General features: G+C 45.7%; 1 non-coding gene and 1 pseudogene across 1 annotated transcript; both read left to right on the top strand.

Annotated features, from left to right (window-relative positions):
• Positions 1-1,679: 1,679 nt before the first annotated feature.
• Positions 1,680-1,833, top strand: LOC128295777 (5.8S ribosomal RNA). Its single transcript, XR_008286328.1, has one exon. It is a non-coding gene; the product is annotated as a 5.8S ribosomal RNA (ribosomal RNA).
• A 231-nt stretch (positions 1,834-2,064) lies between these two features.
• LOC128295757 (28S ribosomal RNA) lies at positions 2,065-7,001 on the top strand (annotated as a pseudogene).
• Positions 7,002-14,788: the final 7,787 nt, after the last annotated feature.

Genomic DNA, 14,788 nt, shown 5'->3' with positions numbered 1-14,788 from the left:
ACTACCTCATCCAAGGAAGGCAGCAGGTGCGCAAATTACCCAATTCTAACACGGGGAAGTAGTGACAATAAATAACAATACTGGGCTCTATGAGTTTGGTGATTGGAATGAGTACAATCTAAATCCCTTAACGAGGATCCATTGGAGGGCAAGTCTGGTGCCAGCAACCGCGGTAATTCTAGCTCCAATAGCGTATATTTAAGTTGTTGCAATTAAAAAGCTCGTGGTTGGCCTTAAGGGTGGGTCGGCTGATCCGTCTTATGGTAAGCACCAGTCTGCTCATCCCTACTACCGGTGATGCGCTCCTCGCCTTAATTGGCCGGGTCGTTCCTCCAGTAATGTTATTTTGAAGAAATTAGAGTGCTCAAAGCAGCTCACGCTTGTATACATTAGCATGGGATAACATCATAGGATTTCGATCCTATTGTGTTGGCCTTCGAGATTGGAGTAATGATTAACCGACAATGGGGCATTCAGATTTCATAGTCGAGGTGAAATTCTTGGATTTATGAAAGACTAACAAGCGCTAAAGCATTTGCCAAGGATGTTTTCATTAATCAAGAATGAAATTTGGGGCTCAAGACGATCGACATGCCTTAGTCTCAACCATAAACGATGCCGACCTGTGGATTGGCGGATGTTGCTTTTAGGACTCCACCGTAACCTTATGAGAAATCAAAGTCATTGGGTTCGTGGGGAGTATGGTCGCAAGGTGAAACTTAAAGGAATTGTGGAAGGGCACCATCAGGAGTGGAGCCTACGGCTTAATTTGACTCAACACGGGAAACTTACCAGTCCGGATATAGTAAGGATTGACAAACCGAAAGCTCTTTCTTGATTTTATGGGTGGTGGTGCATGGCCGTTCTTAGTTGGTGGAGTGATTTGTCCGGTTAATTCATTAACTAACGAGACCTCACTGCTAATTCAGCTACCCGGAGGTGATCCTCCGTGGCTAGCTTCTTAGATGGACTATGGCCTTTTAGGCCAAGGAAGTTTGAGGCAATAACAGTCTGTGATGCCCTTAGATGTTCGGGTCGCACGCACGCAACGCCGATGTATTCAACGAGTCTATAGCCTTGGCCGACGGACCTCGTAATCTTTGAAATTTCATCGTGATGGGGATAGATCATTGCAATTGTTGGTCTTCAACGAGGAATTCCTAGTAAGCGTGAGTCATCAGCTTGCGTTGACTACGTCCCTGCCCTTTGTACACACCGCCCGTCGCTCCTACCGATTGAATGGTCCGGTGAAATGTTCGGATCAAGGCGATGTGGGCGGTTCACTGCCCGCAACGTCTCAAGAAATCCACTGAACCTTATCATTTAAAGGAATGAGAAGTCGTAACATGGTTTCCGTAGGTGAACCTGCTGAAGGATCATTGTCGAAACTTGCCTAGCAGAATGACCCGTGAATGCGTTGTAATCAACATCAGAGGTGGTGCGAGTGCATCGTCACCTCTTGCCACCCCTGCATGTCGGAGCGGTCGATCTTTTTGTCCCTTTGCCCATCGGGTGGGGTGAGATGTGAAGATCAATGTCTTCAATACAAAACGAACAAACCCCCGGCGTGAATCGCGCCAAGGAATCGAAATGAAAAAAGGGACACGTCTTCTGTTGCCGCACCATTTGCAGTGTCAGTGCTTCAGTGATGTTGTTCTTTTGTCTCAAATATATAGAACGACTCTTGACAACGGATATCTCAGCTCTCGCATCAATGAAGAACGTAGCGAAATGCGATAGTTGGTGTGAATTGCAGAATCCCGTGAACCATCGAGTCTTTGAACGCAAGTTGTACCAAACCATTAGGCTGAGGGCACGTCTGCCTGGGTGTCACGCATCGTCGCCCCCATCTAGCGCTGATGCCTCGGGACTCGGTTGGACCGCGTGCAAAAATTGGCCTCCTGTACACTGACAGCCAACGGTTGGCTTAAATTTAAGTCCTCAACGACATCATCGTCGTGACCATCAGTGGTAATGCTATAAGTAACCTCGTTCGGAGTCGTGTACGTTCATCGATCGAGACCCTTGAACCCTTTCGGCATCGCAAGGACGGTGCTCGCATCGTGACCCCAGGTCAAGCGGGATTACCCGCTGAGTTTAAGCATATCAATAAGCAGAGGAAAAGAAACTTACCAGGAATCCCCTAGTAACGGTGAGCAAACTGAGAAAAGCCTAGCTTGAGAATCGGGCACCATCGGCGTTCAAATTGTAGTCCGGAGAAGCGTCCTCGGTGGCGGACTGGGCCCAAGTTCCCTAAAAAGGGGCGTCGGAGAGGGTGAGATCCCCGTCGTGCCCAGACCCTGTCGCACCACGAGGCGCTATCTACGAGTCGGGTTGTTTGGGAATGCAGCCCTAATTGGGTGGTAAATTTCGTCCAAGGCTAAATACAGGTGAGAGATCGATAGCAAACAAGTACCGCGAGAGAAAGATGAAAAGGACTTTGAAAAGAGAGTCAAAGAGTGCTTGAAATTGTCGGAAGGGAAGCGGATGGGGGCAGGCGATGCGTCCCAGTCAGATTTGGAACGACGAGAGCCGATTCATCGATCGGCTTGGGCGTGGACCGATGGGGGTCATGGTGGCGGCCCAAGCTCGGGCCTTTGATACGCCTGTGGAGACATCGTCGACTCTATCGTGGGATCCAGCACGCGCCGTCTCGTCGTGCTTCGGCACCTGTGTGCCCCAGATCTGTCGGCCTGTGGGCTCCCCATTCAGCTTGTCTTGAAACACAGACCAATGAGTCTGACATGTGTGCCAGTCAATGGGCTAGAAAACCCGTAAGGCACAAGGAAGTTGATTGGCGGGATCCCTTGCAGGTGTACCACCGACCGATCTTGATCTTTTCAGAAGGGCTCAAGTGAGAGCATGCCTATCGGGACCCGAAAGATGGTGAACTATGCCTGAGCAAGGTGAAGCCAGAGGAAACTCGTGGAGGCCCGCAATGACATCGACGTGCAAATCGCTAAATCGACTTGGGTATAGGGCGAAAGTCTAATCGAACTGCCTAGTAGTCGGGTTCCTCCAAGTTTCCTTCGTGATAGATGGAGCCCTTAGCGAGTTCTATCGTAAAGCCAATGATTAGAGGCATCGGGGCGCAACGCCTCGACCTATTCTCAAACTTTAAATAGGAGGACGACGCTGCTACTTGCTGAGCAGCGCCACGAATCGAGAGCTCCAAGTGGGCCATTTTGGTAAGCGAATTGGCGATGGGATGAACCTAAGCCAAGTTACAAAGGCTCAACTTGGCGCTAACCTAGAACCCACAAAGGGTGTTAGTCAATTAAGACAAGCAGGACGGTGGTCATGGAAGTCGAAATCCGCTACGGAGTGTGTAACAACTCACCTGCCGAATCAACTAGCCTTGAAAATAGATGGCACTTAAATGTGCGACCTATACTCGGCCGTTGGGGCAAGGGCCAGCCCCGATGAGTAGGAGTGCGTGGTCGTCATTTGTCAGAAACTAGGGTGCGAGCACAGGCGAGCGGCCGCGTCAGACAGATCTTGGTGCTAGTAGCAAATATTCAAATGAGAACTTTGAAGGCTGAAGAGGGGAAAGGTTCCATGTGAACGGCACTTGCACATGGGTTAGTCAATCTTAAGAGAGGGGGGAAGCTCGTTCGATAGAGCATTCAGCATGAGCTTTGAAAGGGAATCAGGTTAAAAATCTTAAACCGGGACGCGACGACTGATGGCAATTTTAGGGAGTCCAGGAGACGTCACGGGGCCTCGGAAGAGGTATCTTTTTGTTTAACGACCGCCTCGAAACAAATATTTCAAAGGAGGTAAGGTCTGTTGGAACACCAGTGCCTCCAAGGCGTAGCGGAAAAATAAAATAATTAAAAACATTCTGGTAATCCAAACCATGGATCCATGTGTAAGGAACGTATCTGGGTGATAAAAGGTTTCATAATTATCGAAACTTCAATCTTAGTAGACAGCGACGCCTAGGCAACGGGAATCCTGAATCACTATCGAACCAAGCCACAACCTTTCCGATGTCGGCCTCTACGAGTCCACCCAGTTGACAATGAACGGTAGAGAAAATCTCGTAAACTATTTCAAGTGATTTTTATGCTTGACAAACCGCTAGACCCTTTAGCATAGTTTTGGGCTTATTTATATATTATCTCTTTAGGTTTTTACCCTTGCCATATATAACACCCTTTTAATTGGTATATCTTTTAATGAATATTAATTCATTAAAATTAATCAACATAATAGTCATCATTAAAATAAAGATAATAATGTTTAACCGAAAATTATAATTACATAAAGATTTCGGTAAACTATATTTATTTAAACTTATATACGAACCAAATTCATATACTAATGATTATGTTCTGATTATGTGTACAACATCCTTGTACGTATAGTATGTTCAACAATTTGATTGCCCAATTAAATTAATCCTATAATTAATTTAATTCATCTGACAATCAGAATATAATACCAACTATGTTTTACTCCGTTCATTTCAACCATAGGGTGTGACCCTATAGGTTCTTGTAACATTAGCAGTAATATTAGAATGATTCTAATGTTACAAACAATGAGTGGCATCTAGCAATGCATCATTGCTACCTAAGTTACGAGAAGTCATGATTCGATATAACCTTTTGTGATTAACCTTTCATGCATTAATCCTTAAGTCCTATATATTTGGAATGGACACAAGTCATGGAATAGCCACACTTGCATAGTCCATCCGATGTTTCTTGATACCTTATGAACTCATTTATACACAAATAAGTATGACATCTCATATCAACTTATTTGAGCATGGCCATGCATTTCTAGTCTCACTCAATCAAGTGGCCTAAGATATTACTCCCATTATGTGGGAGGGACTTATCCTATATTGATCAACCATATCCCTCTACATAGATTGTGGTATATCCAACATTAGTCTATATAGAACAACCAGTTACGATGTTCGTTTGATTATATCAAAATATACAACTCACGATGTTAGGATAATGATGATCTCAAGTATGAGGATCATATACATATTAATCACTATGAGTAATGTTGTGACAATTACATAATAATCTAAGAAACATACTCATAACAGGCCAGTCCAATATGTTCTCTAACACACATATTCATGCATTGATTTTGACACTCCATATCAATGACAACTCTTTATCATCAATCAACTACATGTTAGTCTTAATGCATTATTGTTGTCCTAGCCAACAATAATACTTGACTAAGGATATTTTAAGAATAATCATATTATTCTCAGGACATTATTATAAAACAGTTTATTTATGTACACAAAAAAGAAACTGAAATAATAATGGCAACGCCTTATATCAATAAACATGATAAATCAAGTATGTTATTACAACCATCTCGTGATTGATCTTTGGGCATACTCTTACAAGGTCCAGCGGTCGGAAGAGCACCGCACGTCGTGTGGTGTCCAGTGGGCCCCCGATGGCCCTTGAAAATTCAGAGGACTGAGTGCCGTCAGCGCCCGGTCGTACTCAAAAACGCATCAGGTCTCCAAGGTGAAAAACCTCTGGTCAATTGAACAATGTGGGCAAGAGAAGTCGGTAAAATGGATCCGTAACCTCGGGAAAAGGATTGGCTTTGAAGGTTGGGCATGGGGGTCCCAGTCCGGAACCCGTCGGCTGCTGGTGCACTGCTTGAGCAGTCCTCGCGACGAGAGCGGGTCACCCCGTGTAGGCCGGGGACAACCGAATAGCTCCTCGGGGCCTTCCCGAGCGATTTAACAATGACTCGAACCGGTACGACAAGGATCCGACTATTTAATTAAAACAAATCATTGCGATGGTCCCTGCGAATGCTCACGCAATGTGATTTCTACCTAGTGATTTGAATGTCAAAGTGAAGAAATTCAACCAAGCGCGGGTAAACGATAGGAGTAACTATGACTCTCTTAAGGTAGCCAAATGCCTCATCATCTTATTAGTGACGCGCGTGAATGGATTAATGAGATTTCCATTTTCCCTGTCTACTATCCTGCGAAACCACAGCCAAGAATCAGCGGGGAAAGATGACCCTGTTGAGCTTGACTCTAGTTCGACTTTGTGAAATGACTTGAGAGGTGTAGGATAAGTGGGAGCTCTCGGGCGAAATTGAAATACCACTACTTTTAATGTTATTTTACTTATTCCGTGAATCGGAGGCAGGGCACGGCCCCTATTTTTGGACCCAAGGTCGGCTTCGGTCGGCTGATCCAAGCAGAAGACATTTTCAGGTGGGGAGTTTGGCTTGGGTGGCACATCTGTTAAAAGATAATGCAGGTGTCATAAGATGAGCTCAACGAGAATAGAAATCTCGTGTGGAATAAAAGGGTAAAAGCTCGTTTGATTCAGATTTCCAGTACGAATACGAACCGTGAAAGTGTGGCCTATCAATCCTTTAGACCTTCGAAATTGAAGCTAGAGGTGTCAGAAAAGTTACCACAGGGATAACTGGCTTGTGGCAGCCAATCGTTCATATCGATGTTGCTTTTTGATCCTTCGATGTCGGCTCTTCTTATTATTGTGAAGCAGAATTCACCAAGTGTTGGATTGTTCACCCACCAATAGGGAACGTGAGCTGGGTTTAGACCATCGTGAGACAGGTTAGTTTTACCCTACTGATAGTCGCGTCGCAATAGTAATTCAACCTAGTACGAGAGGAACTGCTGATTCGCCCAATTGGTCATTGCGCTTGGTTGAAAAGCCAGCAGCGGCTACCGTGCCTCGGATTATGACCGAACCCTCTAAGTCGTAATTCGGCTAGAACGATGCACACGCCTGCGTCGCCTCGACATCGACCGTAGTAGGGGCCCTTGGCCCCCAAGGGCACGTGTCGTAGGTGCAGCGACCACGGCGGACAAGTTGCGGGCGTCTCCTTGGAGAGCAATTCCCACTGAGCGGTGGGTAGAGTCCTTTGCAGATGACTTAAATACGTGACGGGGTATTGTAAGTGGCAGAGTGGCCTTGCTGCCACGATCCACTGAGATTCAGCCCTTTGTCGCTTCGATTCGTCCCTCCTTCATCTCCCTTCCTACTCCTTCTTGTTCTTTTGCACGTCCCGACCCTGGGGTCCCCAAGTGGGGGACTTAAGTGTAAGGAGTTAGTTAAACACTTGGCCGTACCGCCCCCTTGGTAAACATGGCACAACGGGGGCCATGGTGGTGCGGGTGCGAGCTCTCAATAGTTGGTGGTCTGAGCACTTATTCCATTTTCTGTCGTGCCGTGCCATGCCATCATGGCATACTTCATTCGGCTTCTTATATTTGTTTTGGGCCAACAAAAAAAATTTCTAAGTTAAACACTTGGTCGTGCCTCCCCCTCGGGAATCATGGCACAACGGTGCCCGTGGTGGTGCTAGTGAGAGCTCCCAACTGTTGGTGGTCCGGGTACTTGTTCAATTTTCTTGCGTGCCATGCCATCATGCCATATTTCATTCTGCTTCTTGTATTTTTTTGGGCCAACAGAAAAAAATTTCAGTTAAAAATACAAAGTGTAAGTGGCCTAAAAAAAATTGCTCCCGTTTCAGGCATGTGCGGGAGCCTCGGGTAACATCCGTAACGTAGGCCATCTCGTGGTGCAGTTCATCAGGCAACATTGAGACCTTGGTGCCTCATATGTGAAGGAGCGTTGGGCTGAAAAAAGTGTCCTTGTTTCAAACATCTGATTATACGTATTTGTTGCTGTAACAGGTTTATTTTGTTTACAATATACATATTTTCTTTATTGTTTTTCGGTTCTCTTAGTCTTCATCTAATTATGTGTAAGCTGTTGTTAATCTCTTGGGTATCTCTTGATCGTATTTTCCTGCTTCGTATTTCATTTTCTTTCATGTTTCTCTCTTTCTTGATGCACGAGGGTGGGTGTTTATCGAAGGGTGTCTCTGTAGGGTTTTAAGGTTCTCTTTTCAATTTTGTGCTGGACTGGTACAACGTTTCGCTTTTCTTTTGTTTGGTGTTTTTATTTTGCAGACTCTATTGGCTGGTTGGATTTCTATCCGGTGGAGTGCTTCGTTCTCCATTTTCTTGTCCCGTTTCTTGATTCGACTGTGGAAAGGTCTAGGGTTTCGTCTTGCCATGAAGTTCCTCTGTTAGAATTGTCGGGGATTGGGGAATACCGCGACTGTTAAGGAGCTAAAGCAATTGTTGGCTGCTTATAAACCTGATATTGTTTTCTTGAGCGAAACAAAGATGAGTACCAATGAGTTCCGTCGGGTCCAAAATAGATGCAGAATGTAAAGTGGCTTAGCCGTGAACTCGGAAGGACGTAGCGGCGATCTTGCGTTAATATGGCAGGAAGGAATAGATGTTACCATTCAAAGCTTTTCTAAGCACCACATTGATTCCATGGTTCGGTTGAAAAATCATAATAACATTCGTGTAACTGGATTTTACGGGTATGCGAATCCAAATTTAAGAAGTAATTCATGGGAAATACTAGAAAGTGTTGGTGGTTTGGTGAGGGAGGATTGGGTGGTTGGGGGGGACTTTAATGCTATCTTGAATGAAGCTAAAAAAGAAGGAGATCGGAGGAAGGTGAGGGAACACATGAATGAGTTTAAAGATGTTCTAGACAATTTAGCTCTTGTGGATATTAAACCCGGTAGTGGGTGGTTTACTTGGGTCAATAATAGAAGCGGTGGAAACATGATAAAAGAAAGGTTAGATAGGTTTGTTACCTCGGTGTCTATGATTGAGAAATACCCATTTATGACCTCTAGGGTGGTGCGGCAAACACAGTCTGACCATGATGCGATCATATGGGACATGTGGGGTAGTAAGCCTAAAGAGTACCCTAGAGACCAAAGATTATGTTTCAGATTTGAAGAATGTTGGGCTATGGATAGTGAAGCAAAAAATGCTATTAGCAGTGAGTGGAATCGGGAATCTACAAATTATGTTAACAAATTAGAGAAGATTCAGTGTGTTCTGGGCCCGTGGCAGAGGGATAAATATGGGAAAATGAAGAATGATATGCAGAAGTTGGAAAATAAAAATGATCGGGCCATCGATTCTAAAAGAAGGGATGATAGTTCAATCATTTTAAAGGAGGCGAGGAGCAGACTTAGCCAACTTTATGCCAGGAAAGAAAAAATACTGGGCTCAAAGGTCAAGGTCTCAATGGTTAAGAGATGGAGATAGGAATACGAGATATTTTCATGCTAGAGCTACGAGTCGGTTAAAGAAACATATTATTGAGAAGCTTAAGAATGATGATGGGACGTGGGTAACTGATAGTAAGGATTCAGCAATGTGGCTAAAAATTATTTTTTGAGGCTCTTTCGGTCAAATGGTCAGGATGTTGAGAACCATGATATGGAGTACATTCAGGAAAGTGTTACTACAGAGATAAATGAGTGGCTTATGATGGACTATACGGAAAATGAAGTTATCTAAGCTATTAAACAAATGAACCCTCACAAAGCTCCGGAGGTTGATGGTCTATCGGGAAGTTTTTCAAAAACCATTGAGAGATTGTTGGAAATGAAACTATTCAATTCTGTCTGGACATTCTTAAGGGAAAAAATGATGTTTGTGATATTAATGAGACAATGATTATATTAATTCCTAAAATTTGTGATCCATGTGAAATTACTAACTATCGTCCCATTAGTTTATGTAGATTTATTTACAAGATTGTTTCAAAGGTCCTGGCCAATCGGCTTAAAGCTACCCTTCCGGGATGTATAAGTCAGAATCAAAGCGCTTTTGTACCAGGAAGGATGATACATGATAATATCTTAATCGCACATGAACTTCTACATTACCTTCAAAGCTCCAAAAATGGTCCAAATAAAGGGTTAGAATCAAGATTGATATGAGTAAAGCATATGACTGAGTGGAGTGGGATTTTACCGAGAAGGTAATGAAGAAAATTGGGTTTGCTGAGAAGTGGATTGGCAAAATTATGTGCTGCGTCCGGTCGGTAAGATATTTAGTTAAATGTAATAATATTTTATCGGACATTATTATTCCCGAGAGGGGTCTCTGTCAAGGGGATCCTTTATCCCCTTATTTGTTTCTATTTTGTATGGAAGCTTTGTCAAGGATGATGATTCAGGCTCAGAATAAAAAATTATTAAAAGGAATCAGGGCTATTATTAAAGGACCTAGGGTTAATCACTTATTTTTTGTGGATGATGCCCTATTGTTTGTTAAAAATAAGAAGAGTGATATTACATGTCTTAGTCATATACTGAAGGTTTTTGCTAATGTTTCAGGACAAGAAATTAATTATGAAAATCTATGGTTCTGTTTAGTCCTAATACTCCCAGGGAACAGAGACACAATTTCAGTGAAATTCTTGGCATGAAGGTGGTTGAGAAGCTAGATTACTATCTCGGCCTTCCACTTCCTAGAGGAAAAAAGAAAAAAAGTGGCTTTCCAGGAGATCATTAACAAGCTGTCATGCAGATTAAATAGCTGGACTAAGAGGCTCCTTTCATTTGGCGGTAAGGAAGTCTTCATAAAAGCAATTCTTCAGTCCATAGCAACAAATGCTTTATCGATCTTTAAGGCTCCTAGAGGTGTGCTGGATGACATACAATCAAATTTTAGCAGAGCATGGTGGACGGGCAAAGTAAAGGCAGATTTTGGACGATGCTTCCGTGGAAAACATTGTGTCACCCGAAAGGAATGGGTAGAATTGGTATAAGGGACATCAGACTATTCAACTTGGCTCTATTGGGGAGGCAAATCTAGAGGCTTATTAATAACAAAGACACGCTGTGCTATAAAGTTTTATCATCTAAGTATTTTCCCGATGGCAATATCTTCAATTCCAAGAAGGTTGACAAAGCGTCTTTTACGTGGACCAGTATTGCGGCTGCAGCAACTATCCTCAAAGATGGATTCGGGTGGCAGGTAGGAAATGTAAATAAGATAAACATAAGGGAAGACAATTGGGGGATGGAAGGCTTAAACGGTGGAATTCTTAATATGGATATGCTTGCCCCGAATGATAGAAGAGTGCTAGACCTATGGAATAAGGATCAGAGAAGCTGGAATAGGGATAAAATCTTTAAGCTGTATGGGTAGTATTGGGGGGATAAAATTTGTAATCTCTCCATTGGGAGTAGAGACCATGACGACAGAGTAATATGGTTTCACAATACTCATGGGTGTTTCACATCGAAGTCAGCCTATTCATGGTTGCTGTTGAAAGAAATGGAATACGGCCCTCACAGATTTTTTTGGAAAGCGTCATGGAAACTTGATACCTTACCGAAGATTCGTGTTTTTACGTGGCGGGTGGGACATGAGATTCTCCGACAAATAGAAAAATTACCTCCATCAGACCTGGCTTCAACAAGGGGTGCCGAAGATGTGGAGCCGAAACTGAAACTTTGCTACATGCGTTAAGAGACTGCCCAACATCGAGAGAAGTTTTGTCGATAGGAGGATGGTCCAAGAGTTTTATTTCTAAATCGTATGATCATTGCATTGATTGGTTGGAAGATGTGATGTGTGTCCTTGACAAGAGAGCCATGGCCGACCTAATGACAATACTATGGAACTGTTGGAATAATAGAAATAACTTCATCTTCAGGGGAAAAGAATAGAAGGCGCAGCTAATATGGGAAAGAGATAGCAACTTGAGTAAGGATTTCTGAATATGTAATTTGTTGAATGAACCTTTAATTTCACAGAATACCATGGAGAAAAAGTGGGTCAAACCTCCGAAGGGCTTTATAAAAGTAAACTTTGATGCTACAATTGGTGCTAACAGGATCGGGTATGGAACAATCATAAGAGATGAAGAAGGTTTTGTTTTAGGAGGCGGTGGGGGCTTTAAAGAGAGTAAGCTGTTGGTGGAAGAGGCTGAATGCGTGGCCTTTGAGAAAAGCATTAACGTGGCGTGCAAATTAAAAATAAAAGAACATGTTCTTTTTGAGACCGATCATGCTGGACTAGTAAACAGGCTTAATAATTTAGCCAATGACATCTCCATAATAGGCGCAGAATGCATTGCAGCCTTTAATTTTTTAAAATCTGCTAGTTTAATTTGGGCTGAACGGTCTTGTAATAATGCAGCCCATTTAATATGTAAAAAAATATGTAGTGAGGCCAAAAATTGTTTTTTTATATGGATTATCCGTCGGAAATCCATGATGTTGTAATTGATAATGTTACTTAATTAAATGTGTTGACCCTTGTGGTCGTTTTTTTTTGTTCAAAAAAAAGAATGTCGACTGGTAGCTCATTGACCAAGGTTTTTTAGCTCTTTAGGGGGGGAAGTGATATTGAGCAGCCAGGGGTTATCCAGGGCACTGCCCATGCCCATCGCATGCCCAGACGTCGGTGCCCCCCATTGCCGGTTAGGTTCCTGGTGGTGCTCCAGCGATCCATTCTGGCGGTACTCCTGCGAGCTTTCTCGAGGTATACAAAACGGCGCAACAAGTCCCTCCTTAATCCAAAAAGGTATAATTCAGATACCATTACGTGTTCGGTACCCAATAATGAATGAATCATCCCAAAGGTAAAAATCGAATACCGTTGCATGTTCAGTACCCAACAATGAATGAATTGTCCCTGTCCCTCCCCTTTTGCAACAAGAGCCTCCGGCACCTTTGTACCCCGGTCGTGCAATAGCCTCGTACACCATTGGCAGCGTGTGCCATCCCGTGGTGCGAGGCCATGTGTCGAAACATTGGGCACCACCGGCCCCTTCGATGTGTTGGAGCATCGGGCAGCATCGGCACCTTAGTGCATCGGATGTGCGAGAGGGTCGACCACCAAAGCTAATTTTGGGCCTCCGTTGGTACAAAAGCGTCGGCACCATAAAGTGTCCCTATTTTAGACACATAAATGTCACCTGGTAGCACATTGACCAAGTTTTTTTAGCTCTTTCGGAGGGAGGTGATATTGAGCGAACAGAGGTTGTCCAGGGCACTACCCACGCCCATCTCATGCCCAGACGTCGGTGCCCCCCATCGCCTGTTAGGTTCCCGGTGATACCCCGGTGATCCATTCCGGCAGTACTCCGGCAAGCTTCCCGGTAGTGCTCCGGTGAGCCATCCCGAAATATAGAAAATGATGCTACGAGTCATCCGGTCCCTTCCCTTTTGAAACATCCCGGTCTCCTTCCTTTTAGAACAAGAGCCTCTGGCACCTTGGGCCCTTTGTCGTACCGGAGCATCAGGCACCATTGGTAACCTAGGACGTCGATGGTGTGGGAGAATCAACACATTGATTCTTGGACGTGCAGGAGCCTTGGACGCCATCGGCAACCTATGACATCGGTGGTACGAGAGCCTCGAGCAGCATCGGTACCTTGGTGCCTCGGATGTGTGGGAGCCTCGAGTAGCATCGGTACCTTGGTGCTCGGATATGCGGGGGCCTCGAGCAGCATCGGCACCTTGGTGCCTCGGATGTGCGGGAGCCTCGAGCAGCATTGGCACCATGGTGCCTCAGATGTGCGGGAGCCTTGGATACCATCCGCAAACTAGGCCCTTGGTTGTGCGGGAGCCTCGAGCACCATCGGCACCTTGGTGGTTGGATGTACGAGAGCCTCAGCACCATCGGCAACCTAAGCCCTTGGTCGTGCGGGAGCCTCGGGCACCATCGGCACCTAGGCCCTTGGTCGTGCGGGAGCCTCGGGCACCATTGGCACGTTGGTGCTTGGATGTACGGGAGCCTTGGACACCATTGGCAACCTAGGCCCTTCTTCGTGCGGGAGCCTCAGGCACCATCGGCAAACTAGGCCTTTGGTTGTGCGGGAGCCTCGGGCACCATGGTTGGATGTGCGAGAGCCTCGACACCACCAGCAACCTAGGCCATTGGTCGTGCGGGAGCCTCAGGCACCATCGGTAACCTAGGCCCTTGGTCGTGCAGGAGCCTTGGGCACCATCGGTAATCTAGGCCCTTGGTCGTGCGGGAGCCTCGGCACCATCGACAACCTAAGCCCTTGGTCATGCGGGAGCCTCATGCACCATAAGCACCTAGGCACTTAGTCGTACAGAAGCCTCGGGCACCATCGGCACCTTGGTGCTTGGATGTGGAGGAGCCTCAGGCACCATCGACAACCTAGTCCCTTTGTCGTGCGGAAGGCTCGGGCACCATCGGCAACCTAGGTCCTTGGATGTGGGAGAGCCTCGGGTACCATCGGCCACCTAGGCCTTGGTCATGCGAGAGCCTCGGGCATCATCGGCACCTTGGTGCTTGGATGTGCGGGAGCCTCGGACACCATCGGCAACCTAGGCCCTTGGTCGTGCGAGACCCTCGGGCACCATCAATAACCTAGGCCCTTGGTCGTGAGAGATCCTCGGGCACCATCGGCACATTGGTGCCTGGATGTGCGGGAGCCTCGGGCACCATCTGCAACCTAGGCCCTTGGTCGTGCTAGAGCCTCGGGCACCATCGGCACCTTGGTGCCTCGGATGTGCAGGCTAAAGAAAAGTGTCCCCATTTCAAACATAAGAATGTTGTCTGGTAGCAGATTTATAAAGTTTTTTTAGCTCTTTAAGGGGTAGAGATCCGCTTCCCCCCGACGTGGCCCCCTCCAACGCAAGGTGCGGTGCGTTCGTAGCCCCCACGGGGGTCGAATTGTCCTGCAATGACTCACCAATATTGGTGGGTCGATCGCCGGTGCTAGTGGCTGGGGTGATGATTTTTAGGCCGGTCAAGCCTGTGCCATAGAAATGTAGCCAACGACTCTAGAACCAAGTTCCCTATATCGGCTAAAGATCTCCTGGGGTGGCTTATGCATTGCTATGGGCTCGAGCTTGGCTTGGCCATTCTCCCCCGTCATGTTAGGGACGCTTGTGCCTCCCAAGTCGGGAACCCATCGGTGCCTTGGCCTTG

This window comes from Gossypium arboreum, chromosome 7 (assembly GCF_025698485.1).
Source record: "Gossypium arboreum isolate Shixiya-1 chromosome 7, ASM2569848v2, whole genome shotgun sequence".
Taxonomy (NCBI): Eukaryota; Viridiplantae; Streptophyta; class Magnoliopsida; order Malvales; family Malvaceae; genus Gossypium; species Gossypium arboreum.
This window is presented reverse-complemented; position numbering and strand designations above follow the sequence as displayed.